Raw genomic sequence first — 27989 nt, 5'->3', positions numbered from 1 at the left:
GTTTTATTCTAGTGAGCAAAATTTTAATCAGTCAGTTTTCTAATCCCAACTCAGTTACTGGCACACTCTGTAAAATTGGCAAGGACATTTTATCTGCTCCGATTGCAGCCTCTGCAGCTAAAAAGTCATTAAGGAGGACCCTAGAGTTGATATTTCAGTTTATGTGCTTTGAGAATATTATAATGAAATAGGGAAGCTATAAATTTTGGAAATTGATTCTCTTGTAGGCTTCTGTGTGGCAATCTCCAGTATTCAGTATTTTATTATAATGAATTATGACTCACAAAAGTATTAGTTGCAAAACAAATGTCTTCATTTACAAATCTCTTGACCCTGTTTGCTGGGTCATTTGAAAATCTCTTCATAGAATTTGTTGTTGTTAGTTGTGAAGTCATGTCTGACCCGTCGCGACCCCATAGACAACATTCCTCCAGACCTTCCTGTCCTCCTCCATCCTCTGGAGTCCATTTAAGCTCATGCCTACTGCTTCAGTGACTCCATCCAGCCACCTTATTCTCTGTCGTCCTTTCTTCTTTTGCCCTCAATCGTTCCCAGCATTAGGCTCTTTTCCAGCGAGTCCTTTGTTGTCATCAGGTGGCCAATGTATTAGAGTACTTGATATCTGAATAGCTTATTTAATTAATAGGGGCAAAAAATGCAACCAGGAATTTCAGCTTTCCAACTGGCAAGGTCAGCATCTTTAACCACTGAACCATCATCTTCTTTCTAGCTTGATAAATACAATGCAATTTACTCCATTTCTCTGAACTTTAAAACACTTTGTGATTTTAGATTTGGAGGGCTGTTGTGTGTTTGCATGTTGTTTGGATATGCATGCGTGCAATCTATTATGGAACTTAATTATAGCACTTATGGAATATAATAAACATTAATAATAATAATAATAATAATAATAATAATAATAATAATAATAATAATAATAATAATAATAATAATAATAATAAATATTTATTTCTTAGCCGCACCCTCTCCCGAAGGACTCGGGGCGGCGTACAATGAAACATATGAAATAAATATGTAGACAAAACAGACATATAACAGATACATATACCGAGACGCACACAGGAGGAGGTCGGCTGATAAATAAAAACAATTAAAATACAGTATTTAAAAACCCCTAGATAATTAAATATAATTAAAATACCCAGTTAAAAACCCGTCAGGAGCGATATGGTTAGATCAAAGTTGAGCCAGGCCAGCTGCTTGGAATAGGTGGGTCTTAAGCTTAAAATGTTCTTGTGTTTCCTTTTGTATCATGTTAGCAATTTACTATATCTGCAAACAAGCTGGTAATAATATGTTTATAGTAGCTTAATATCATTTTCAGCAAAGAGGAGTGGTTTTTTTAATCATACATTTTTGTACTTGTTCAAAACCTAATAACTCTATGCAAAATAATGTGTTGTGGGGCTCAATACAATAATATTGCAAAGTTTGTCAACTGAAGTTTTTAGAAGTGAACTGTGGATTCTATTATGTAGATATCACTAGTTAAGGCTTAGGGTTAGGGTTTTTGTTGGTTCTGAAGTTAATGTCCAACAGCTATCAGAAGAGAGGTCGGATATTTCAGCAAAACAACAATCTAAAAACATACTTCCAAATTGACCATGAAGTTATTATGCAGAAAAAAAAAGTAAATGTTTTGGAACGGCCTTAACAGCCTCCAGATTTGGATATTGTTAAAAATCTATTATTATATTACAGACGTGCCCTGTACTAGAGGAAAAGTAAAAATATTTCTGAGCTGGGAAAGCTATACAAAGAAGAGTGAAAAAATATGAAAAAACAAGAACAGAAAGTTTCTTAGCTAACTACAGAAATATTTGGAAGTTGTTTTTCTATCAAGAGATGTTAAAAGGACTGACTGAAAATATTCAAACTTCTGTACCTGCATATTCACTATTTTCTCATTTCAAATCTGTAAATAACCCCACATAAATAGCGTGTATTCAAATGATCAGAAAGATGCGTATTTAGCATTCTATTATGTAATGTTTATGTCAACTTCTGATCCACGAAACAATTCCGTTTCACTAGGTTGAATACTTGCATACAACTGTATATTATGATATGATCCAGTGGTGGGCAGACTTCCAGCTTGTTAGAACTTGTTTTTCATTGAAATATTACTGATCATTAATATGCAATAGACTAGGAGTGTGCAAGTATGGCCCCTTTCTGACCTGTGGACTGCAACTCCCAGAATTCCTGATCTAGCCATGTTGGCTCAGGAATTCTGGGAGTTGAAGTCCACGGGTCAGAAAATGGCTCCATTTTTTGTCAAAAAAGGGCACACATAGCCTTTAGGAGGCTTATAGAGTCCTCTTGGGGGCTGGGGGCCCTCCTGAAAATAAGCAAAAAATTGCCCATTTTCACTCATTTTTGCCCTCCCCAGCCCCCAGGAGCACTCTGGAAGTCTCCTAAAGGCTATGCACAGCAATTTTTGCAAATAGGGTGGGGTTTCAGGAGATCAAAAATGCTATTTTCAACCTATAAGATGCACCCACATTTTCACCCTCTTTTCTGAGGGAAAAAGGTGCATCTTAAAGTCCGAAAAATACGATATTTTCTAACTATCCTGGTAACTGGAAGAACTAAAAAGTATAAGGATTATATGCTTAGGTTTTTATGATTAAATTTTCTAAAGTAAAGACAATTTACTAGGCAGTTTAGAGGGTTACTAGTTGAATTTTTAAAAATAAACTGCTCATGGTCAAAATTCCTTTTGAAAAAATGTTTCTATCAGCTTGTCTCCGAGCTACCATTGCTAACATTCTTTCAGTTAGAGGTAAGGTGCTCAGTAAGTAAGGTGTTTTTATTAGTTTTCATAGTACCATTAGTTAAAGTAATACTTTTAAATTAGTCTGCTGCTGTTGATGAAGAATCTGAAGCTTCATAAAGGTGTCAATGAGCTGAAGAGTTTGAGAATCCTGATGTAGATTTTATATAACAGATTGATTAAATATTGCTTCCATGGACACCCTTCTTGTTTCTCTTCATTTTCTTTAAAAAGAAAAAGAGAGAAAGGATAGAGAAAATGGTTTCAATAAGAGGCATTTTGGATAGAATCAAAATAAATTTATAACATCCCTTTTCCTTTGGAAACCTGGGAATGAGGAGGTTAAACAGTCTTTGGCAGTAGAAAGTATAAGCAGCATAAAAAACTCACTCTCCTTCTACATAAGTGGCAGCAGCTGAGGGAAAATGAGGAACTAATCTTCATTTCTCTTATTCCATAGCTTCCTCATGTTCAAGCTGAAGAGTTTGAGAATCCTGATGTAGAATTTGTCTTTAATGTGTTGTTTTTGGACTCCAAAAATCCCATCTTTATTAATGTGAAGTTAAATTGAGTGGGATTGTATGAAAATTAGGGGATACATACTTAGCTAAAAAATTGTACTCAGAAAGTGTGTTCAAACTGAAGTGAGATATAAATCACATGACTAATTCATTTTGTTAATAACTTTGATAAAGAGATGAAAAGAACAGTTATCAAATTTTTAGATGAATAAAACAGAATGGCTAACACTTCTGAATGGAGAAAACCCCCAAATTTTATTTACTTATTTATGTAACAGTATAAAAATCTTGTCCTGACCTACATAGACTTATTTTAATTACATAAATGGGATTGTTATTATTTTTAACACAGACAAGGACAGAGTTATGGACATAGTAATCAGGAATAAAATAAAACTTATAGGATGGGAAAATATCTAGTTTGATTATAGTCTTATGGAGGAAGTCTTGGAGTAGTATTTATATTAGCACTGGGTATAGCTGGAAAAATGGTAATAGAGCACAGAGCATGAACCAATGCCAACAAAGGTGGTATTTGGTTATTTCAATTGTAATTATTTTATTTATATAGAAGTATTAGAATAGAGATGAAAAGTAGGGCACCAGGTTATCTGTCTTCTATTCTGTACTATTAAAGAAATAATTTAGTGGGTAATATATTCAACATGATGAGGGCAGAAGAAAGTGTAACTCTACATAATTTGAAAACAATACTTTTAATTGGATGCCTCTGTAAAGCTGTTTCCCCACCCCCCTCTCTCACACACAATTTTGTCCTTTGCCTCATTTTTGCCAGTTTACTATTTTTGATGTTTGCTAGTATTTAATAAATAAGCATCAGGTTTATTTTGCTACCTGAATTGGGAGCATGCCTACTTGATCTGATCTGAATACACGGATTTGAGTACATGTTAAACTGGAAATTTGATTACACGAATTTTCCAACTATGTTCAGTTCAATTAAGAATTCCAACCAACTGGTTTTCGGGTGGTTCTCAATTTACAACCATTCATTAGAAGTTACAGTGGTCTTGCATTTAGGATTAGTCCTATCATTTACAGCCATTGCACCACCTCCAGGGTAATGGGGTTGCAATTTGAGCACTTAACAACCAGGTTGCATTTACAAGTGATTGCAGTGTCCTACATAATTCGTGAATTTTCTTGCCGTTTTCTGGCAAAAAACCACTCATTTGTAAGAATGGGTTGACAATTACTGCCATAGCATTTGCTTAGCAACTGCAGATTAAGATTTACTTAACAACTGCTGATTAAGTTTCATTTAAGAACATGTTGATTCATTTAATGTGTCATAAAAATGGTCATAAAATCGGTTTTGACTTGACTTATGACTACAATGACTTATGATGGAAATTCCAGTACCAGTTATGATTGTATATTGAGAACTACTTATAGGTTCAGAAGAATAGCAAGGATAGTAGAAGCAAGATGGGAAATGTTGGGCAAATTTAACCACGAAGAAAAGATGAGGAAAATATAGTAGTGTTCAAATATTTGAGTTTTTCATAAAGAATATTAAAGCTTTTGCATCTTCAATGTTTTTCAGTTGCAGGATAAGAGTATAAATAAAGCTCTCCCAAGACAGTGGGACCTTCCAATAGTGAGCACTCACGCATTAAGCTTCTTTCAGGCTATTGCAGCTGAAGGTATGTAAGAGAAAGAGGGAGAAAATGACCAAGGAAAAAAGGAAGAGAGCAGAAAGCACTGAATACTGGAGAAAATGCCAAGGGCCTTTGGTGTCTGTGCTTCCTTTACATTGACTTCCTTTGCCCCACTTTCAAGATTGTGTGCCAACATGAGCTGGCAGCTCCTCTTTAATTCTAAGTCACTCATTCGCCATGGCTCCTGTTGGGGCTTCATCTGTATTATAGGTAGTCCTTGACTTATGACCACAGTAGCAATTTCCATTGCTAAGTTGCTAAGTGAGTTTTGTCCCACTTTAAGACCTTTCTATGCCACAGTTGCTAAGTGAATCACTGCAGTTGTTTATTCTTCGCATTTCTAAACCGCCCTCTCTCCCAAAAAGGGACTCGGGGCGGTGTACAGTCCACACAACAAATAACAGATAAAATACAAATATAAATATAACTATAAATAAACGTATATATGTGGAGGAGGTTAAAATTAAGAGTACTGTACAGAAGAATACCGTATTTTTCGCCCTATAAGACGCACTTTTTTACTCCAAAAAAGAGGGTAAAAATCTGAGTGCGTCTTATTAGCCGAATGTAGCCACCTGGGTCCACTGTTCCCTCTAAGGCCGTGATGGCGAACAAGCAGCCCGTGGAGCCATTTCTGAGGGCACGCGAGGCATTGCCCTGTCAGCTCCAGTGCGCATGCACCCGCTGGCCAGCTGATTTTGGATAGTTTTTTTTAAATCTCCGGATGATTCCCTGAAGCCTCCAAAGGGCGAAAAACAGCCCAATGCAAAGAGAGCTGCCGAACGGGGAAAGACAAGCGGCAAGGAAAGAGGCTTCTTTCACTCGTGCTGGCTGCTCTGTTCCCCCCTCTCCCCTGCTACTAAAAAGGATCCTGCCCGATCGTAGAATCCACAGGGAAATGAGAGATCTCCCAGAAGGGGGGGGAAGACAAGCGGCAAGGAAAGAGGCTTCTTTCACTCGTGCTGGCTGCTCTGTTCCCCCCTCCCCCTGCTACTAAAAAGGATCCTTCCCGATCGTAGAATCCACAGGGAAATGAGAGAGCTCCCAGAAGGGGGGGGGGGAGACAAGCGGCAAGGAAAGAGGCTTCTTTCACTCGTGCTGGCTGCTCTGTTCCCCCCTCCCCCTGCTACTAAAAAGGATCCTGCCCGATCGTAGAATCCACAGGGAAATGAGAGAGCTGCCAGCAAGGGGGGGGGGGGGAGACAAGCAGCAAGGAAAGAAGAAAAGAGGCTTCTTTCACTCAACTTGGCTGCTGTTGCCCTTTTCTCCATTTCAGTGCTAGGGCATCGAGGTTGCCCCACCCACCATCGCCCAGGTCCTCGCTTCTCCCAAACATTTCTTTGCCTACCTGATTTCCAGCTCCATCGCGTTTCTTGCCATTGTGTACAGAGAAACAAAGTTTGTGGGACTAAAAAAAAACTTCAATCAATTACAACTTGGGGAGGGGGAAGAGATCTCGCAAAGTTGGAATTGATTGATTGAAAGGAGGTTTTTTTAGTCCCACAAACTTTGTTTTCCTGCATGCTTCAATGCCAGAGTTCCTGACCCAACATTTTGGTTACTAAGCAGGAGCATTGTTAAGTGATACTATATAACACTTTTAATTAAGCGGGTACCTTGAATAAACATAACTTTGAGTTTCAAATAATACTGATTTTGTTGTTGTCTTAGGTGACATCTGTGAAAAAAATTCAGGTGCTGCTCAGGCATAAAAATGTGACGCTCAAATAATATACTTTTCTGCTCACACTGAAAAAAATTAGAGGGAACATTGCCTGGATCATCTAAAAATGGGGGACATAAAGTTGTTCTTAAACTGCTGTTAACTTTATACAGTTGATATAAAATATTTTACTACAGTATTTGGTTCAGAATCTTTTTTTTCTAGATTTTCCTCCTTTAAAATTGGGTGCGTCTTATATTCCGGAGCGTCTTATAGGGTGAAAAATACGGTAAATATGGGTCTAAAAGCCTTAAAAACAATTAAAAATTAAAACATTACCCTTAAAATAACCAGATGAGAGTATACTACCAGGAGTTCATAGTTGTGACATTTATAATTATGCCAGGCCAGCTAATCGGAACAGGTGAGTCTTCAATTTTTGTCGGAAGGAGCGGAAGTCCAAGGTGGTTCTAATGTCGGGGGGGAGGTCATTCCAGAGGGTTGGGCCCATCACAGAGAAGGCTCTACTCCTTGGCGCCGCCCGCTGGCATTGCCTAGTGGACGGCACCTGGAGAAGGCCCTCCCTGTGAGAGCGGATTGGCCGCAGGGAGGTATGTGGGAGGATGCGATCCCGCAAGTAACTAGGTCCTGAGCCATGGAGCGCTTTAAAGATAGTAATCAGGACCTTGAAACGCACCCGAAAAACCACAGGTAGCCAGTGCAGCTCGCGCAGGAGCGGTGTTACGTGGGAGAATCTAGACCTCCCCATAATAACCCGCGCGGCCGCGTTCTGGACTAGCTGCAGTCTCCGGGCGCGTCCCAAGGGAAGCCCCATGTAGAGAGCATTACAGTAGTCTAGGCGAGACGTCACCAGCGCGTGAGTGACTGTGCGTAGGGCATCCCGGTCCAGTAGGGGGTGCAATTGGCGCACCAGGCGAACCTGGTAGAACGCCCCCTTTGCCACGGCCGCCACATGGTCATCCATTGACAGCCGGGCATCTAGGAGGACGCCCAAATTACGCGCCCATTCCACAGGGGGCAGTAGCTCGTCCCCTATGGCCAGCGATGGGGTCAGCTGGCTGAACCGAGGTGCCGGAACACACAGCCACTCAGTCTTGGAGGGGTTGAGTTTGAGTCTGTTGTCCCCCATCCAGACCCCGACGGCTTCCAAACACCGGGACATCACTGCGACAACCTCGTTGGGGTGGTTTGGGGTTGAAATGTACAGCTGAGTATCATCAGCGTACAGATGGTATTCAACCCCAAAACCACGGATGATCTCGCCCAGCGGCTTCACATGTGCATTGAACAGAAGGGGTGAGAGGACCGACCCCTGTGGCACCCCACAAGAGAGTGGCCTCGGGGTCGATCTCTGCCCCCCTGTCAACACAAATTGCATCCGGCCGGAGAGGTAAGAGTCGAACCACCATAACACGGTGCCTCCGACTCCCATCACCTCCAGCCGGCGCAAAAGGATACCATGGTCGATGGTATCAAAAGCCGCTGAGAGATCTAATAGGACCAGGATAGAGCAACAGCCTCTATCTCTGGCCCTCCAGAGATCATCAACCAACGCGACCAAGGCTGTCTCCGTGCTGTGCCCGGGTCGGAAGCCGGACTGGCGTGGGTCTAGATAATCGGATTCATCGAGGTGACGTGGAAACTGCTGCGCCACCACATTCTCAACAACCTTCGCCAAAAAAGGGAGGTTGGAGACTGGACGATAATTAGCTAGCTCCATTGGGTCGAGTGAAGGCCTCTTGAGTAAGGGCCTCACCACCGCCTCTTTCAAGACGGTAGGTAAGGATCCCTCACCCAACGAGGCGTTCACCAGGCCCAGAAGCCAGCCTCGTGTCACCTCCCAGGATGCCAGTACCAGCCAGGAGGGACACGGGTCCAATGAACATGTGGTGGGTCGCAGCCTTCCACGCAACCTGTCTAAATCCTCCCAGAGTGGACTCACAAGACTCACTGCTGACGGCCCGTCCAGACCACTGGAGGGGGCCCATCCGCTCCGGATCTGAGCGATTTTGTTCTGCAGATATTCTCCAAACTCCTCTGCTCTACCCTGTAAGGGTGCTCCCCGCGTCTCTTGCACCAAGAGGGAGCGGGTGACCCTAAACAGGGCGGCAGGGCGGTTATCCGCAGACGCAATAAGAGCGGCACAATGTCTACGTTTGGCCGCTCTCAATGCCACAAGGTAAGTCCGTAAATAGGCTCTTACCTGTGTTCGGTCAGACTCGGAGCGTGAGGACCTCCACCTGCTCTCTAGACGTCTCCTCTGGCGCTTCATCACCCTCAGCTCCTCGGTATACCAAGGAGCCCGGGTGGGTCGCTGCCGTAGGAGAGGTCGCAAAGGCGCAACCCGGTCCAAGGCCCCAGCCGTCGCCCTATTCCAGGCGGCCACTAGGTCCTCCGACCGAGCGCGGGTCAGGGCTACAGGTAGCGGCCCAAGCTCCGTCTGGAACCTATCTGGTTCCATCAGGTGCTTGGGGCGGTACCAGCTTGGACAAACTGGTTCCGCCTCTTCGCGGTGGGGGGTAGCGCCAGGGAAGTCTAGCCGGAGACAAGAGTGATCTGACCATGACAGGGGAGTAATGTCTAAGTCCCCTATTCCCAGATCACTCGTCCACTGCTCAGATACAAAAACAAGGTCCAGTGTGTGGCCACCTTCATGTGTGGGACCCTGAATTAGTTGGGTCAGGCCCATGGCTGTCATGGAAGCCATGAACTCCCGAGCCACCTCGGATGCTGCTCCTGTCGACGGCAGGTTGAAATCCCCCATAACCAAAAGTCTCCACCGCCGTCTCCGAGATCAGCTCGAGGAGCTCGGGCAGGGCTGCTGACGTATAGCGAGGAGCCAAGTATACAATCAGCAGACCCCACTGCCTCCCTGGGCCCCATTTCACACCAAGTGACTCACACCCGCGTATCTGAGGTACAGTGAACTCCCTCGGCTCTAGACATTCCCGTATAACTAATGCTCCTGTTAAAGGAAGTATCATCACCACAACCTGGGGAGTCCTGGGGCACTGAAAGCCCCCCCCCCCAAATGTTGGTGGAACTAATAGAAGAAAGGATAGAATCCCTCATGGCTGGAAGGGATCTTGAAGGTCTTCTAGTCCAACCCCCAATTTTTTCTTGAAAATCTGGAGCTGACATTAAGAATTATCTTCATTATCATTGTTAAGAAAACAATGTACTAGGCAGTTATATTTGATTCTTTTCTTCTTCTTCAATCCCCAGAAAAAAGTGTATGCAAGTGTCGCCAGAACAACGAAATGAAGATGTGGAGGCCGCCATAATCACGGTGGAACCATACATACCGGAACCCATCTACCCCAACATCCCCATCATTGATGAGCGAAGGATGTCAGACGTTCTGCCTTGCACGACAATGATGGGGATGGGGTTGGTAAGTGACCTAATGTGGTTGTCAGGTTTTCTTTATTTTTCTATTTTAAAGGTATTCTGTTGTTATTATTATTGTTGTTATTGTTATTTAATATCTTAATACCTTTTGTTGTTTTGCATTTCTTGCTTTTGTGGTTTTGTGTGGAGGTGGTTGGACTATGGAAACTAATAGGAAAGAAAACTAGGAGCCTTTAATTTGGTTGCTGTTTTTTATTGTTTTGTTTCTATTTCATTATTCTTAAAATATTCAATCTGTGTTTCTTTTGCCCCAGGACAAATTGCAGCAACCATCACATTGTTGACCAGAGCTGAACGTCTGACATCGTCTCCCATCAATGATGGTGATGTTGGGATCGATGGATTCCGGTATGGAGGTTCCACAGCGATGGAGGCCTCCTCATCTTCAGCTGGTGATTCTGATGACACTTGCAACACCTTCAACACAGAGGCCAACCATACATGGACCCCAAGGATGACCAAAGTCATTTTCAAGGGTCTCCAAGGAACTTTGGTGGGCTCTTGCTGGATGGCCGCACCAGTTGCTGGACTTGCTCAGATGTGACAACCAAGTGTGAGGCAACATCGGTGGTGAGAGAAGACCGGATGATGACACAGGATCCCTCTCGTCTTTCTGGGGCAGAGCTAGCTCACCCCCTGGGATGCACCCTGGAGAAGCTCATGAGCAGAAACTGAATGGACTAGCACTTTTCGGCAGTGAACAAAATACTATGTACTGACATTGTAGACTCCTGGCTAATTATACCTTTGCCAAATGCTAAGCTTTGTTTTTTAATAAATTCAACTTTTGATGAACAAATTAAATAGATTATTGTTGATTAGCCATTATGCCATATCAAGAAGCAGAATATTAAATACAAAGCATTAACAACACTGTAAATAAAAATTGAATAAAAGAAACAGATAAAAAAGAATAAGAAAAACATAAATCACATTTCTGCATCATCCTACAATTTATTGCAATCAGACCCACCTATGCAGATGTCAAATCAATGTTTGGTTCCAATAAATGTTTAATTCTGAATGCACAGAAAATGCTTTAACCCAAGTATCCCAGTAGGCTGTTTGTCTAATGTGCAGTCCAAGACTCTGATCTCTCTCTTTCTTATGCACTTGACATTCAATATTCCAGATTGTTGGTGAAGCAATCTTTTTTTTCAATTTATTTATTTCTGCCTCACCTAGTTACATGAGAGATAAGGAGACCAAAGCTCCTAATAGAATTTGTCAGCTGCATAATCCTAGAGAGCTTTATTTGAATTTCTGCATCTTCTAACACAGAGAACTCGGAGACTCTATCAGGTTCATCCAGAACTTCATGGGGGAGGAAACGGCTGCTCTGGCGTCCATCCCTGCGACTTGGCTGGGACCGGAGGGGGCGATTCTGCTCACAGAGATGCTTTCTGGGTTTGGCACCAGCTGAGACTCCAGGGGAGGGGAGAGGAGGGGAGACAACTGGCATGTACTTATGATGGTTGCAGGTTGGGAGGCATGCAGGGCCCTTGTCCCACAGATAGCCAGAGGAGAGAGGCTGTTTCTTCAGTTGGGCACCAGGAGGGGTCAGTGAGGGCTGCTGTTCTTGCACCAGACTCCCTGCCTGACCTCCGGGGCTCTGGGGCTGGGCGGGCGGTGGAGTCCCCTGGGCTTATGGTGCTGGGGGGCTCCAGACAGCCATCCCTAGGTGTGAGCTCAGGAGTTTATGGCCCCAAAGCAGCCCTGGGCCCAAATCATCCAGGACCAACTCCTAGCAATGGTAAAAGGAGTCTTTAACTTGCAACCATTTTTCTATTGACCACTGGAAGTTATAATGGGACTGAAAAAAGTGATTTATGACTATTTTTTTTCTCTTATGATTGCGGCATCCCCATGGTCACATGATCCAAAGTCAGATGCTTGGCAACTGGCATGTACCTACGTATGATGGTTGCAGAGTCCCTGGGTCATGTGATCACCATTTCTGATCTTCTGACAAGCGAAGTCAGTGGGGAAGGAAGATGCCTCTGAATGACTTTCAACATTTATTGAGCTGAAAGGGAAGGGAGTTACAAGAATTACACTCATTCAACCATTTCCCATTTCCAAACATGTTGATATGATTTTCTTTGACTCCTGAGCTGTCCTCAGCCACCGCATGCCCAACGGAACCGAGGCTCCCGTAGCCTTTTACTCTAGGACCTTGTCCGTTGCAGAGCGGAAGTACAGCCAGCTGGACCGTGAGGCTTTTGGCTGCAGTGGCCGGAGTAAAGAGGTTCCGTGAGTACCTATACGGCTGTAATTTCAAACTAATTACGGACCATAAACCGCTGCTGGGCTTGCTGGCTGGGGACCGACCTACTCCTGTGTCATTATCACTGCAGATGACCAGATGGACCATTTTCTTAGCCGCCTACTCCTACCGCCTCGTCCACCAACCAGGTGCCACTTTGGGGCACGCCGACGCCTTGAACCGCTGCCCGCTACCAGAACTTCTTGCTGACTCTACCCCCGAGATGCCAGTTCTGCTCATTGACTGCTTAGAGACTGGTCCTGTCTCATCTAGTGACTTTGCTGGCCACTCTGCAAAAGACTCCACCATCAAACAAATTTTGAACTGGATGTGGAAGGAGTGGCCCAAGGGGCCTGTTGGGTCTGAATTCAAAATGTACCATTGTAAGTGTGACAAACTGTCTGTTGTTAATGGCTGTTTGCTGTGGGGGGACCAGGTCCTTGTTCCACCCAAACTGCTCATTGCAGTATTAGAGGCTTTAGACGTAGGGCATCCTGGAATTGTCAGGATGAAGTCTTTGGCCAGGAGTTACGTTTGGTGGCCTAACATGGACAGGGAGATTGAAGAATGGGTGGCTACCTGCACACCGTGCCAGGAGTTCAGACCAGCTCCCCCAGAGGCGCCCGCTAAGGAGTGGGAGCGACCTCAAGCACCATGGTCTAGGGTGCACATTGATTTTGCTGGCCCAGTTCATGGCCAGACATTCCTTATAGTTGTGGACGCCTACTCAAAATGGCTAGAGGTAGTCCTGATGACCTCCACTACGGCAGAAGCAGTCACCAAGGTACTACAGAGACTTTTCTCCACACACGGCCTGCCCGTCATCTTGGTCTCTGAACAGGGGCCCCAATTCACGGCCATGCAATTCGAGACCTTCTTAGCAGCACAGGGAATCAGACATGCCCTGGTCGCGCCATTCCATCTGGCCTCCAATGGTCAGGCGGAGAGAATGGTGAGATTTGCAAAAGAGGCCCTCTCTAGGATGGGCCCAGGAGATTGTCAAACACGGGTTGATCACTATTTGCTAATTCAGCACATCACACCCAGTGCCACTACAGGGAGAAGCCCCTCCCAGCTTCTCATGGATTGCTGGCTAAGGTCCCACTTAGACCACCTACACCCAAACTATTCTGCAAATCATCCCCTGACTCCACAAGCAAAATTTGGAACTTTAGCGTAGGGGATTCAGTTTACGCCCACAACTACGCCGGGGGAACTCTGTGGATTCCTGCCACAGTGATAGGCATCACCGGGCCTCGCTCTTATCTTGTAGAACTCGAGGACAGTCGGAATTGGAGAAGGCACGTTGCCCAACTCCGTGACCGCCTCTCCAGCTCTACTTTTAGCTCCTGCACAAGTTAGCCAAAGCCCTACCCAAAAGGAGCAAGAACTCACTCCATCCAGAGGTAGCTCAAGCCCGAGGGTACCGAGGAACTTATCTGGTTGTGTTGCAGGCCTGCAGCGAGCTCCGAGCGAACCGGCTCTAGAAGCTCCAGACATAGCCTGTGAAAGGTTCCAGGAGCTTCCACCAAGCAGAGTTGTGGAGCAAACAGGTCTGTCTGACCTGTCCGAAGAACACCCTCTGACTGAACTGCACAGGTCAGGCAGAGCTACCAAAATGCCCGCCTAGCTGCGTGACTGCGTAACCATCGGATTACACCATCTAAGAGGGGAGGGGTGTTAGATACTAGCATCAGCTATCATGGTTTCCACCAACGTCCTCTGTTCCGGCAGGAAAAGAGGTTTAATCTCATTGGTCGAAGGGTATGATAGCTCCCTATAAAAGGGCTGCTGTCAGACTCAACCTTCGCTGGATTGTATATAGTTGCTACTGAGTTAATAAAGAGCTGTTGTTACCGTTATCCTGTGTGTGCCTTTCCATTACCCGATCTAACATGAACCCTCCGTGCATCCCGTATTTGCCCTCCTCAGCCCCCAGAAGCAGGCCAAAACCAGGCATGTTTTTTGGTGAAAACAGGACACACGGAGGGTTCAGGAGGCCAAAGACAGGCCTCTTTTGCCTGCACAGTGGTTCTGGAGGCCGGGGAGGGCAAAAGTGGGACGAGTGGAGCCAAAACCTTTTTTCCCCCTTGTTTTCCTCCTCTAAATCTAGGTGTGTCTTATAGTCTGAAATATACGGTACACACTTTCAGCCACTGTCAGTAAGAATAATTGCTCAATTTTTTCATACGGTGTCTGGTTCATTGATAGCTGCCGAATATTAAATTCCTCTGAATGATTTTCACCGAGTTCTTCTCTTTAGCTAAATTTATTGTGATGAATAGGAAGACACAAGAATTTCAATCATTCAAACATTTTCCATTTAGAGACAGACATATATCATTGTCTTTGATTCTTGCATACTAAGTGGAAATAATTTAGGTATTCTTTCAAATAAAAGGACATTTTACCATTCTTATAATATCATGGTATTATATCTCATGTTTTTACATTTGTTCTGGCTGTGAGATGCTCCTTTGTGTTCAGGTCTGGCCTCAGAAGGATAATGTAGCACTTGGAGATGAAGATGCAGACCAGCAGACCAGCACTGGAGGCCAGGATGGAGAAGACCTGAACAGCCACCATGTATCAGTAAGGCATTTGATAAGGTAGACCATAACCTACTACTAGATAAAGTAGAAGAATGTGGGTTGAACAGCATCACCACCAGATGGATTCGTAACTGCTGACCAACCGCACTCAACGTGTAGTCCTCAATGGAACTGCATCTACATGGAGGGAAGTATGCAGTGGAGTACCCCAAGGCTCTGTTTTGGGCCCAGTACTCTTCAACACCTTATCAATGATTTAGATGAGGGAATAAATGGGGAACTCATCAAATTTGCAAATGACACCAAGCTGGCAGGAACAGCCAACACTCCAGAAGATAGGCTAAAGATACAGAAGGATCTTGACAAACTTGAACATTGGGCACTATCTAACAAAATGAAATTCAATGGTGAAAAGAGTAAGGTTCTACATTTAGGCAACAAAAACGAAATGCACAGGTACAGTATAGGTGGTACCTTGCTCAACAGTAGTAATTGTGAAAGGGATCTTGGAGTCCTAGTGGACAACCATTTAAATATGAGCCAGCAGTGTGCAGCAGCTGCCAAAAAGGCCAACACAGTCTAGGCTGCATCAACAGAGGGATAGAATCAAGATCACATGAAGTGTTAATACCACTTTATAATGCCTTGGTAAGGCCACACTTGGAATACTGCATTCAGTTTTGGTCACCACGATGTAGAAAAGATGTAGAGACTCTAGAAAGAGTGCAGAGAAAAGCAACAAAGATGATTAGGGGACTGGAGACTAAAACATATGAAGAACGGTTGCAGGAACTGGGTATGTCTAGTTTAATAGAAAGAAGGACTAGGGGAGACATGATAGCAGTGTTCCAATATCTCAGGGGTTGCCACAAAGAAGAGGGAGTCAAACTATTTTCCAAGGCACCTGAGGGTAGAACAAGAAGCAATGGGTGGAAACTAATCAAGGAGAGAAGCAACTTAGAACTGAGGAGAAATTTCCTGACAGTTAGAACAATTAATCAGTGTAAGAGCTTGCCTCCAGAAGTTGTGAATGCCCCAACACTGGAAGTCTTTAAGAAGATGTTGGATAGCCATTTGTCTGAAACGGTATAGGGTTTCCTGCCCAGGCAGGGGGTTGCACTAGAAGACCTCCAAGGTCCCTTCCAACTCTGCTATTATATTATTGTATTGCCCTTTGGTGCTCAGGTAGGTGGGCACAAAAGTCACCCAGACACTGCAGAAGACCAGCATGCTGAAGGTGATCAGCTTGGCTTTGTTGAAAGCCCCAGGCAGATTCCTGGCCAGGAAAGCCACTGTGAAGCAGATGGTAGCCAGGAAGCCCATGTAGCTGAAGGTGAGGTAGAACATGATAACAGTTTTTGGACCTTTGCTTTTCTGCCAAAAGAAAGGCCAAAAGATTCTACCTTTGAACCCCATTTCTTTGTGGAAGATCCATTTCAAGATCATTATTTTCATTGTTCTCTTTCAAAGAATGTCTTTTCTGTCAAAGGCCGCAGAAGATGCACCTAGAAAGCCCCACTGGAGACCCAGGAGAAAAGGAACTGTGTCCAATTCAGAAATCACTCCCATTTGTACAGCTTTATTCAGACTCTGGCCCAGGCCATGAGCGCTGCCTATTCCTCCAGATCGAGGAGGAGGGGAAGGAAGGAGGGCGAAAAGATCTTGGGTGCTCCAAGGCTGCAGCTGTGGCAGGTATGGGGCTCCTGATATTGTGGAATATGAAGTATTGCTTCTAAAATTAAGTTTCATTGTAGCTTCTGCATAATAAATAGAGAAAATAAGGAACTGGAAAGTTTTTGAAAAGCTCGTGAAAACAGTTCTTGTTCTTACAGTGAACAAAGTGATTCAGAAAAGTTTAGAAAGAAAAGGGGCCGGTGCTTTCTGAGCAATAGCTTAACTGGCACATTTCAAAATATAACCGATTTATGCAAAAGAGCAACGGAAAGTTGGTGATGCACAACCACATCAGGCCATGGAGTTATAAGGAATCACAAATATGAGTGTGAAAAATGTAATGTAGTTGTGGATGACCCTTTGCATGAGTTGTATTGGGAAAAATAAATGAAATAATAATAATAATAATAATAATAATAATAATAATAATAATAATAATAATAATAATAATAATAATAATAATAATAAATAAATAATAATAATGCCAAATCCAGCGAAACAACTGGCCGCTGTGATACAATTCTGTTGATGCAATAATAATAATAATAATAATAATAATAATAATAATAATAATAATAATAATCCCTGTCTTCAAAACTGACAAAAATTCAGCAAACTTTGTCAATCATATATTGAAAAACTACATTTGTGTTGATGAAATATCATTGACCAGATTTCTCTATGAAAGAGAATATTTTAGAACAGACTACAAATAAATTGAACAATGAAACAAACAAAGAGATTATTTGTAAACTCCTTGGGAAAACAGGGGGATTACCAGAAAATGTGGATTTGTCAAGAAGAAAGTTGCCAGGCTAATCTTCTCCCAGGTACACCAGGTAGGAAACACAACCACATGAGGTGACTGGACTTTATTGGAAGGCCACATCAAGACAATCTCACAAGTCTGAAAGTTTAAATCTCCCACCAACCCTGTTTCAAGCCTGGAGAATTACACAAGATGTAAAAAAATTTTTACAACAGAGAATGAGGTGGCTGGACGGAGTCTCCAAAGCAATAACTCAAGTCAGCAAACATATCAAACACACCCTCCTCTTCTTATTTTTCACACAACAACATTGTGAGGAGGGTTGTGGCTGAGACACTGTGACTAGTCGAAAGTCACCCAGCTGGCTTTCACGGCTAAGGCAGGACTTGAACTCAGGATCTCCAACTTTCTAGCCTGGTGAAGATGTTGCTATTATATTATATTATATTATATTACACTTCCTTAATAGATTGTGGAAATGCTGGTGATGTAAAGATTTCAGCAAAGTAGTAACAACCTACTTGCTGATAACTAATTAATTGAGATAATCAATTTCAATGTCCCTCATAAAACTGCGAATTTATGAATAACACTTAGTCCTTGATCATCTATTTTTCTATATTGTCATTAATGTAGGCGGGTAGTTGATAAAATATGATTTTCTGATGGAACATTTATATCAACTTTTAAATATATTTTGATGTCATATCAAAAATATGTACATTTTAGCAATTAGGACTTAACAAATTATGCTATTTTGTATGCTATTTTGTATAAGAACATTTTTATTAAGATTTCATTTGCACCTTTTCTTAAATCATTTCTTTATTTATAACTTAGACCCAGGCATAAAATTCAAAAAAACATCTTGATGGTTGACCAAAATTGTCTGAACCCCCCCCCCCAAAGGAATTTAAGAGAGAGAGAAGTGAAAAGATCTCCACTTAGAAGTAAAATGTGACACAAGAGAAAAGGGATGATGGATACCAAACTGGATAGGAACATTTGGTGAAATGATCTCAACATAGTCATTGATTGGAAGCCACAGCAGAGCAAACATTCTTGTCTGGGGAAACGCCAACTTAAGGTCCCCTTGTAGGCACCACCCTTGAGGAAGACGTGGCAGAATATCTGGCTCAGGAAGGGCAAGAAAGGGGAAAGGAAGCTGCTGCCATCTTGGCTGCCAAAGGGCCCTATCGAAATAAGGCAGCTGAAAATCAGAGGGAGCCTGGGACCATCCTTCCATGCAGTCATAGAGTCAGAGGGCTGGAAGGGATCTTGGTCTTCTAGGCCAACCCCTTACTCAATACCATCCCACTCAAATGGTTACGCAGTCTATTTTTGAAAGCTGCCAGTGATGGAGAATCCACAAGCCCAAGAGGCAAGCTCTTCCACCCATTAAACAGTTCTCGCTGTCAGGAGATTTCTCCTTCCTTCTCGGTTGGATCTCTCTTTAACAGGCTCCCACCCATTGCTTCTTGCCCTGCCCTCAGGGGCCTTATAGAATAAATGAAACCCCTCTTCTTTAGGGCAGCCTCTCAGGTACATCTGTTATGTCCCTCCTAATCCTTCTCTTCGATTAACTAGATATTCTAGGACAATCTCTCAATTGGCGAATGGAGGATGCAGCCCTCTTCCAAAGATGGAAAGATGTCACACAGAAGCTTAAGATCTGTTTACTGTTATCCCAGAGTGTCAGGCATGGAAAAATGAACTCAGTTACAAGAAAGGAAACTCAGTGAAGCAGAGGAGTTCAGTCTCCCCTTCGCTGTTTGTCTTTCTCAGGCGCAAGTAGCCAAGAACAGCAGTTGATCTCAAAGTCAACAAAATCCATGGGGGGGGGGGGGGAATGGAGTTGTTGGAATATAATGTTTCTAACAAGATGAGGTATTGAACCCCCACCTGCTCAGCTCCTACAATCTTCATGCAAACACCAAGCAGTCATCAGACAGAAAAGCTTTAATTCCTGCAGAGAGGAGGGGTTGAACTAGATGGTCTCAGAGTTTCCTTCAATGGTATAAATATAAAATTCTAGGGTGCTAATTTCAAACCCCTGCCTACAGTATTTTATTGAAAAATCTATGCATGGTTTTAAAATTAGCAGTGTTTAACACCCCTTTCCACAAATAATTAAATTGCCCCAAACTCTTGGCCATTTGTACCCCAAAGATCTCTGATGGTTCCCCTCCGTCTCCTTTGGATGCTTCCTAAAAAGTAAGGAAATCTGGTGGATCCTTGTTGGGACCCCTTACCTGCCACGGCTGCAGCCTTGGAGGCCCCAAACTCTCTTCGACCCCTTTGTTTCTCCTCCTCAGAATGGAGGAATCGGCGGTGTTCAAGGCCTGGGCCAGAGTCTTGGTGATACTGTACACATTGGGGTTATTTAGGACCTGGATCCTGTTCCATTTCCACTGGGTCTCCAGTGGGGCTTTCTGGGTGCATCTTCCCCTGTCTTTGACCGACAAGATGGACTTTGAAACAGAACAGTAAAAATGCTCATCTTGATATTGAGATCCCGCCAAGAAACTATGTTCAAAGGGATCATCCTTAGAACTTTTTCCATGATATACAAAGTTCCAAATACTGTGGACATATTTGAAAAGCCCGTGCCTTCTCATTGTCGCTTCACCCAAGATTGACAAGATCCAAACTTTCCCTTCAGTGGGTCCTGGCAAGTGTGCAAATGCTGAATGGAAAGGAAGAACTCGGTTTGCTTGTCTCCACTTAGAGAGGGGAGCTGTATTTCCATCTGTGGAGAACAATTGTGATACAACAATACAAATTCCATTCCTGTCAGGCATAGGAGTAATAATCCTCATGAAATTCTCTCCCTTCTCCGTGTCTGAAGCAAAGAGGCCAATCAGGGTCCATCTGAAATGGAGGAGCAGTTGGACATGGCTGGGTACTGGATCCCTTCTTTGGGGAACATCTGGTGGAAAAAGGGGAACTGATTTTTATCTCTCAGGGTCTCTGAAGCAATTCTATCACTGATCTAAAAAAGCAATGAAGAATGCCGTGTTATATTGGGGGTTAGATCAAATCCAAAACGTTAGATTTTAATAAATCCAAACTGGTTCTCGGGGACCTATTAGAAGAATTTATTGTCAATTAACCATTAAGCCATTTCAAGATGAATAATGTAGAACACAGAGCATAATAAATTCATATATAAAAATGGAAAGTAATAAAAAAAATAAGTGAGAAAGAATATGACTAAAGACTGGAAAACAAATTTATGCGTTACCCTTAAAATTTGCCACAGTCATACCCACATATCCAGTTCTCTATAGAAGAGTTTTGCTCCAATAAGAGGCTGCATTATATCTAATTTTGGAATTCTGACCACCCAGGAAATCAATTGTTTTGATTTAAGCAATGGGTCATTTGTCTAACAATGCAGTCCAAGATCTTTCTCTTTCTTAGAAAGTAGACATTCCAATAACAGATGTATTAAGATGCATGACATCTTCTTAACTGGGGCTCCACAAATAAAATCCTTTTCATTATAAGCAGTTGATTATATTTCTTTAATTAACCATTATGACTAGCTTTTCAAATCTTGCTCAAATAAATACGACCCTGAGATATTAAGGCATTTCTGTATCTCAATACTGTGAAATTTGAGGAGTCTGTTTGTAGCAGCTCATCCACTTCAATGTGCCAACCTTACTGAGGTTGGGTGTATCTTTCTCTGCTCAGATATCCCAGATTCTTTGTGCAGCCTTCTCTTGAACTTGTTCTCCGAGGACGCAAGAGACAGGGAAATCACAGCTCCTAATAGGATTTATCAGATGTTCAAGGAAAGTGGGCTGTAATTGAAATTTTGTTGGTTTTGACAGACCAGATTTTGGGGTTCTCTCATTTTCCACTAATTTCATTTTAGGCCAATAATAATATTCCCTAATTTTAGTGAGAGAGAGAAATGAACAACTTCCGAAATTAGTTCGGAGGGCAGAAGCTAAAGTTCTTTTATCCATCTCTAAGATACTCTTCAGATGCTGGGACTGGAATTGTACTAAGCATGAACTATTTTAACTATAGTTTGATATAGGGGCTTGGAAATACAGACTTTAATATATTGGGCTAAGGAAGCTGGATGGTTTTTAAAATTTAAGCAGCAAATTCACTGAGTCCCCTGCTCTAAAGGCGCTTCATTGAACAAGAGTGAGTGAACTTTCAGTTCTGGAGAAAACTACCCTAAATAAGGAAATATGTTAATTCACTCTATTGACTCACCATCAAATAGCCTTCTATGGCTATGATGTTATTTTCCAAACACCCTAACTGTTGACTTTCATTTATTAATTTTAAAACAATTATTAGCACAGTAGGAACCAACTCTTCTCAACAACCCAAGTTGAAACTATAAAAGTAATATCATAACTTCAGCAGAGGCATTTATCTCCTAAGGCAGTGATGGCGAACCTTTTTTGGCTCGCGTGCCACAAGTGGGGGGAGCGCAGGGGGGTCGAGTGCGGGCGTGCCGCACCCATAATGCAATGCGTGAGCCCCCCCGTGCGCATGCGCACAAAACGCGCAACACCCCCCCATTTTTACATGTTTTTTTTGCCCTCCCCAGGCTCCAGGGGCTTTATAGGAGCCTGGGGAGGGCGAAAAGAGCCTCCCCTGACCCCCCGGAGGCCCTCCGGAGGCTTCAGGGACTGTCCAGAGGCTTCCCTGAAGCCTTCGGAGCGCTTAAAACCATCCTCCGAGCAACCCGGAAGTCACTTCCGGTTTGCTCGGAGGGTGGTTTTAAGCGTTCCGAAGGCTTCAGGGACGGTTCCTGAAGCCTCCGGGGGGGCGGGGAGGGCTGTTTTCGCCCTCCCCACGCTCCTATAAAGCCTCTGGAGCCTGGGGAAGGCAAAAAATAGCTTTTAAAAAGGTGAACTCAGCTGGCCAGTGCCTCGCGTGCCCTGACAAATGGCTCCGCGTGCCACTTGTGGCACGTGTGCCATAGGTTCGCCATCATGGTCCTAAGGCATACTTACTTCATGCCTTGATTTTGACATCTTTTCACTCATTTCTTTTAACTTTTCTCCCCCCCCCCTTCCTTCCTTTCTCCCTGTGTTCATTCCATGGGTGAGAGGCAGCCCTGATTCTGTTTTTTTCTAACCTCTCTCTCTCCCCCCTACCTCCCTCCCTCTCTCTCATTTTTTTTAACTCTGCAAAATTCTGGTAACTAGTTTTTCAATGAAGTTCAGTGCCGCTCTTATTGCGTCCGCAGATAACCGCCCTGCAGCCCTGTTTCGGGTGACCCGCTCCCTCCTTTCACAGAGGCCGTGGGAAGCCCCCTTGCAGGGTAGAGCAGAGGAATTTGGGGAATATCTGCAGGACAAAATCGCTCAGATCCGTAGCGAGTGGGTCCCCTTCAGTAGTCTAGAAGGGATGCCAGAGGCGAGTCTTGAAGGACCATTCTGGGAGGAGTTTGACTCTGTTACTGCCGATGATATGGACAAGTTGCGTGGGCGACTGTGAGCCACTACATGTTTATTGGACCCGTGTCCCTTCTGGCTTATACTGGCATCCTGGGAGGTCACACGAGGCTGGCTCCAGGAGTTAGTCAACACTTCTTTGAGAGAGGGGTTCTTGCCGGCCGTCTTGAAAGAGGCGGTGGTGAGGCCCCTACTCAAGAAGCCTTCCCTGGACCCAGCTATGTTAATTAACTATCGTCCTGTCTCCAACCTTTGCTTTTTGGCGAAGGTTGTAGAGAGTGTGGTGGCACAACAGTTCCCACGCCACTTGGAAAAAATCGATTATCTAGACCCGTGCCAGTCCGGTTTCCGGCCCGGCCACAGCACGGAGACGGCCTTGGTCGCATTGGTGGATGATCTCTGGAGGGCCAGAGATGGGGGTTGTTCCTCCATCTTGGTCCTATTAGACCTCTCGGCTGCTTTTGATACCATCGACCATGGTATCCTATTGCGTCGTCTGGAGGGGTTGGGGGTGAGGGGCACCGTCTTGCGGTGGTTCTCCTCCTACCTCTCCGGTCGAACGCAATGTGTGCTGACAGGGGAGCAGAGGTCGACCCTGAGGCCACTCCCTTGTGGGGTGCCGCAGGGGTCGGTCCTCTCGCCTCTCCTGTTCAACACATATATGAAGCCGCTGGGTGAGATCATTCGTGGTTTTGGGGTCGAGTACCATCTGTACGCTGACGATACTCAGCTGTACATCTCCACCCCGAACCACCCCAACGATGCCGTCGAAGTGATGTCCCGGTGCCTGGAGGCCGTACGGGTCTGGATGGGAAGTAACAGACTCAAGCTCAACCCCTCCAAGACGGAGTGGCTGTGGTTACCGGTGCCCCGGTTCAACCAGTGGGTTCTATCACTGGCCATCGGGGGCGAACAACTGGCCCCTGTGGAGTGGGCACGCAATTTGGGCGTCTTCCTGGATGCCCGGCTGTCAATGGATGACCATGTGACGGCTGTGGCAAGGGGGGCGTTCCACCAGGTTCGCCTGGTGCGCCAATTGCATCCCCTTTTGGACCGGGACGCCCTTCACACAGTCACTCATGCACTAGTGACGTCCCGACTGGACTATTGCAATGCTCTCTACATGGGGCTTCCCTTGAGATGCACCCGAAGGCTGCAGCTGGTCCAGAATGCGGCCGCGCGGGCAATCATGGGAGGTACTAGGTACTCCCATGTAACACCTCTCCTGCGCGGGCTGCACTGGCTACCTGTGGCTTTCCGGGTGCGTTACAAGGTGTTGACTATCATCTTTAAAGCGCTCCATGGCACAGGACCTAGGTATCTGCGGGATCGCATCCTACCCCATACATTCCTGCAGCCGATTCGCTCTCACAGAGAGGGACTCCTCCTGGTGCCGTCCACTAGGCAGTGCCAGCAGGCGACGCCCAGGAGTAGGGCCTTCTCTGTGATGGGCCCAACCCTCTGGAACGATCTCCCCCCCAACATCAGAATAACCACCGATCTCCGCTCCTTCCGCAAGAAACTTAAGACCCACCTGTTCAACTTAGCTGGCCTGGCCTAACCGTAGTTTTAATCTTTCTCGCCTGTATTTTAAATTTTTAGGGGTAGTCTTTTTAGGTTTCTTTTTAATTTTTATTACTGTACAGCCTAACATTTTATCTGATATTAGGGGTATTTAAGATTATTTATTTTGTACATGGTTTTTAGTTTGCTGTCTGTACACCGCCCCGAGTCCCCTCGGGGAGAGGGGGCGGTCTATAAATTCAATAAAATTCAAATTCAAATTCAAAGTTGATTTTGTTCTTGGAGACAGGCCATACTATAGCATCAGCCCTTTTGTGTGGTGCCCTTGAGCATTAGCTTTCAAAATAAAGTACATTTTGGTTCCAACTCAGCTGCCAACTATTTCAGTTCTGTGATATGCTCTGCCATTAACTGGTCCCTGGAGTTTTGTCTTTTATCACTATGCCAACAAATCTCAGATTTATTTGTTTCTTCAGCCGCAGGTGCTGTGTATTCCCTCTGGGCTCAGTTTCAAGCATGGAGACCCCAAATCTCTCAATTCTTGATGATGGCTTTAATTCAATATCTGCCCCTGTTATTATGAATCACATGGGGATTATATCCCTTTCATTTCCCTCTACAGAATTTCCCAACAACTTTTCAGTCCAAGAACTGGTTGAATTATCCAGGGATCCCTCCTGAGAGGGAGAATTATGATAAAAGTTTCAGCTCTGCTCTTTGGCTGAATCCTCCAGGGGAGACTTTGGGGAGAGAAATATGGAGTTTAGGGACAGGCAGGGTCTGGCTCTTGACTATCCGTCTCGCTCCTTTCCAGATGAAGCTGAGTGGTTCTCTGTGTTTCAATCAGGAAAGCAACTGGATCATATTCCACCTTGTGAGAGTCCTTTGAATTCTTCTAATTCTTCTTTAGAAACAGAAAAGGGATTCATTGATTCACACTATGAATGATGGACCTCCTGCTTCTGCTTCTGATGCTGCTTTTGTCCCATCCAGTCTCTGGGAAGCTGAGAATGAAATGCCCGCAGAGTTTGGAGCACCAGGATGGAAAACGACCACAGAGCTTTTACAACCCAGGAGACCATCTCATTGGGATAGTCATCAGTGGAAAGGAAACATTGCATACAAACTTGCTTTTCAACGTGGCTCCTTGTCTTCAGTTGATTTTCCATGATCCGTAAGTCATTCAGGGTGATGGAGGTGCACTCCCTCCATTCTAACACTCTCCTTCTTTTCTGTTTTTATTTTTCATTTATTCCTATATTGGGGATTATGTCTAATTTCCTCAATGATTTTGATTTCCATGGCTTCTCTCTCTTGTCTGATTTTGTGAAAGAAACTCAAATCAAAAAATAGGCCTGAAAAAAAAGCTGAAAGGGCTGCAGATTATTTTCCTCTCTCAGTTCAATCCTTAATTTATCACTCGAATAATGAATTTTATTAAAAGTAGTGGTGGAACCAGTTGTAGTTGCTGTACCTCAGTCCATTTCCGTATTTGTATAACTGATCATTGCTTTTGGATCAATGTTGGCTTAAGGCTCCAATAGGTTTCTGAAAGATTATATATTTTTAAAAAGTATTTGTTGCTGTCCCTGTCCATTATAATAACATTTTTTTTTTACAATAGGGATGTTTATGGTTTTCCAGATGCCTTAGTATTCATTTTCAACATTCAAACAGTCAACAAGAATTCCCAGCTCCTGCACAATCTCACACTTGGCTACAACATCCATGCCAACTATTGGAGCACTTTACGTACTTCAGATGCCCTGCTGGACATTCTCTCCACTGGAGAAGCCAATGTCCCCAACTACGGCTGTGGAAGGAAGGAGAACCTCCTGGCTCTTCTTGATGCAGCTAACAGGGAAATCTCCATCCAGATGTCAACATTAGGAGGCACCTACAAAGTCCCACAGGTCTGTCTGTGTTTTTCTCCATCTGGTAAAGTGAGGGGTGGGTGGTGGTGGGTGAGCAATAGGTGCAATCATGTCTTCTCCATGGAATTCAAAATCTGCTTTTCTCCATATTAGCAAAAAAGTCAATATTTTACCCCATTATGTTCATGTTGAGATTAATCATAAAAGGCCTGAAGTGCAAGCAATACATTCCCGGAGAGGACATTCTACCAACAATTTAACTGATCAAAAAATATCCCTGGTTGTTGGGGCCTCTATTGGCATCTTCATTTCCACATATAAATAATATCCAGTCGGATTGAAGTTGGCAATAGTAGCATTTTATCTATCTAAAAAGTGGAATAAAAAGGACTCTAGCAATTATAGGCCAAATAGACTAGCAGATATTGTGGCTGAAATGTATGCCTGGATCCTCTAAGTTAAACTTGAGAAAAATGCATTCCTTGCAGAAGAAACAGAAGGTTTTAGGTAGTGAATAGCTATATAGATTTTATGAGAAATATTGCATGTCAATAATCTAATATTGGTAACAAATTTGTCTTGAAATATCTAATCTATATCAGCAAAGTAAAACACGGTTTTGCTGGCTTTCTAGATGTTAGTGCATTTGCCATAATTAACAGAGAAATATTAGATAGGAAATTGATTGCCCTCAAAATGGAGCTTCACCTGTTGACCCTGATCCAAGCTCTTTCTCCAGGTCCTTGTTTGAGAGGGAGGTTGGGGCTCAACGGAACAATGAGAAGAAGGATTGATACTTACCAAGGAGGAAGGGAAGGATGCATATTTGAACCCTTGGTAATCAGTCTAGATATTGACAACCAGTGGCGTAGCGTGGGGGGTGCAGGGGGGGCCGGCCGCACCGGGCGCAACATCTGAGAGGGGCGCGCTTGCACTCGCAGGAGCGCTCGTCTGCCTACACTTGCGGCTCGTAGCTCTCACGGTACTGCTCGCTCCTCCGCCGCCGGTTCGGCAGGAGGAAGGCGGGGTGTCCAGCAGTCTGAAAACGGGGCGGGGACAGCGCCTTAAAGACACCGCCAGCGCCTCCCTACGCCAGACATTTGCCCCTTGTCGGTCCTTCGTGGCCGCTCTTGGCCTTCCCCCCTCTCTCCCCCCCCCCGACGGATCTCCTGCGCCTTTAAGGCGATTGCAGAGCTGCTACTTTTGGGGCCAACTTAGATCTGCTGGGGGGTTTGGGCTTTGCCCTCCCGTTCACGCAGCTCTTCGAAGAATAGAAGTCGTGCCAGGGTGAAACATGTCTGTCCCGGCTGACCTTTTTCTCTGATACTAACATAATTTGGGTTCCGCTAAATGTTTGTGTGGGACTTCAAAAGTCTCTTGCATCCCTCAAGTAATCTGGAAGAAACCAAAGCGGGCGAACATATTTATGCAGCTGTGTAAAACAGGTGGTGGTTTGCTTACTTGTGGCTTGTAAATCAAGATGTGCATTTAAGTCACACGTTATGTGTGAGCGGAGACAGGTCGGGCTTAGCGAAATAATTAGGAGTAAGCAAACTATGGATTTACCTGGGGGGGGGGGTGAAATCTGTTTCCATGAAAAGCCATAGTTGGCTTAGCTGTGGTTTGTTGACTAAATTGCATTCATACAAATTCATGCCTAATTAAAGAATAAGACGTGTGCAATCTGTGGATTCAGGAATAAAGTAGTATGATTCTAATAAAAGAGAAATATTTGTACCTCAGGGTTGATATGAGGGGTCCTTGGTGCTCCCTGAAGTTGCTTGCGTTTCATTACCCAAG

The sequence above is a fragment of the Natrix helvetica genome, assembly GCF_964273705.1.
Source record: "Natrix helvetica genome assembly, chromosome: 5".
NCBI classification, from domain to species: domain Eukaryota; kingdom Metazoa; phylum Chordata; class Lepidosauria; order Squamata; family Natricidae; genus Natrix; species Natrix helvetica.
This window is presented reverse-complemented; position numbering follows the sequence as displayed.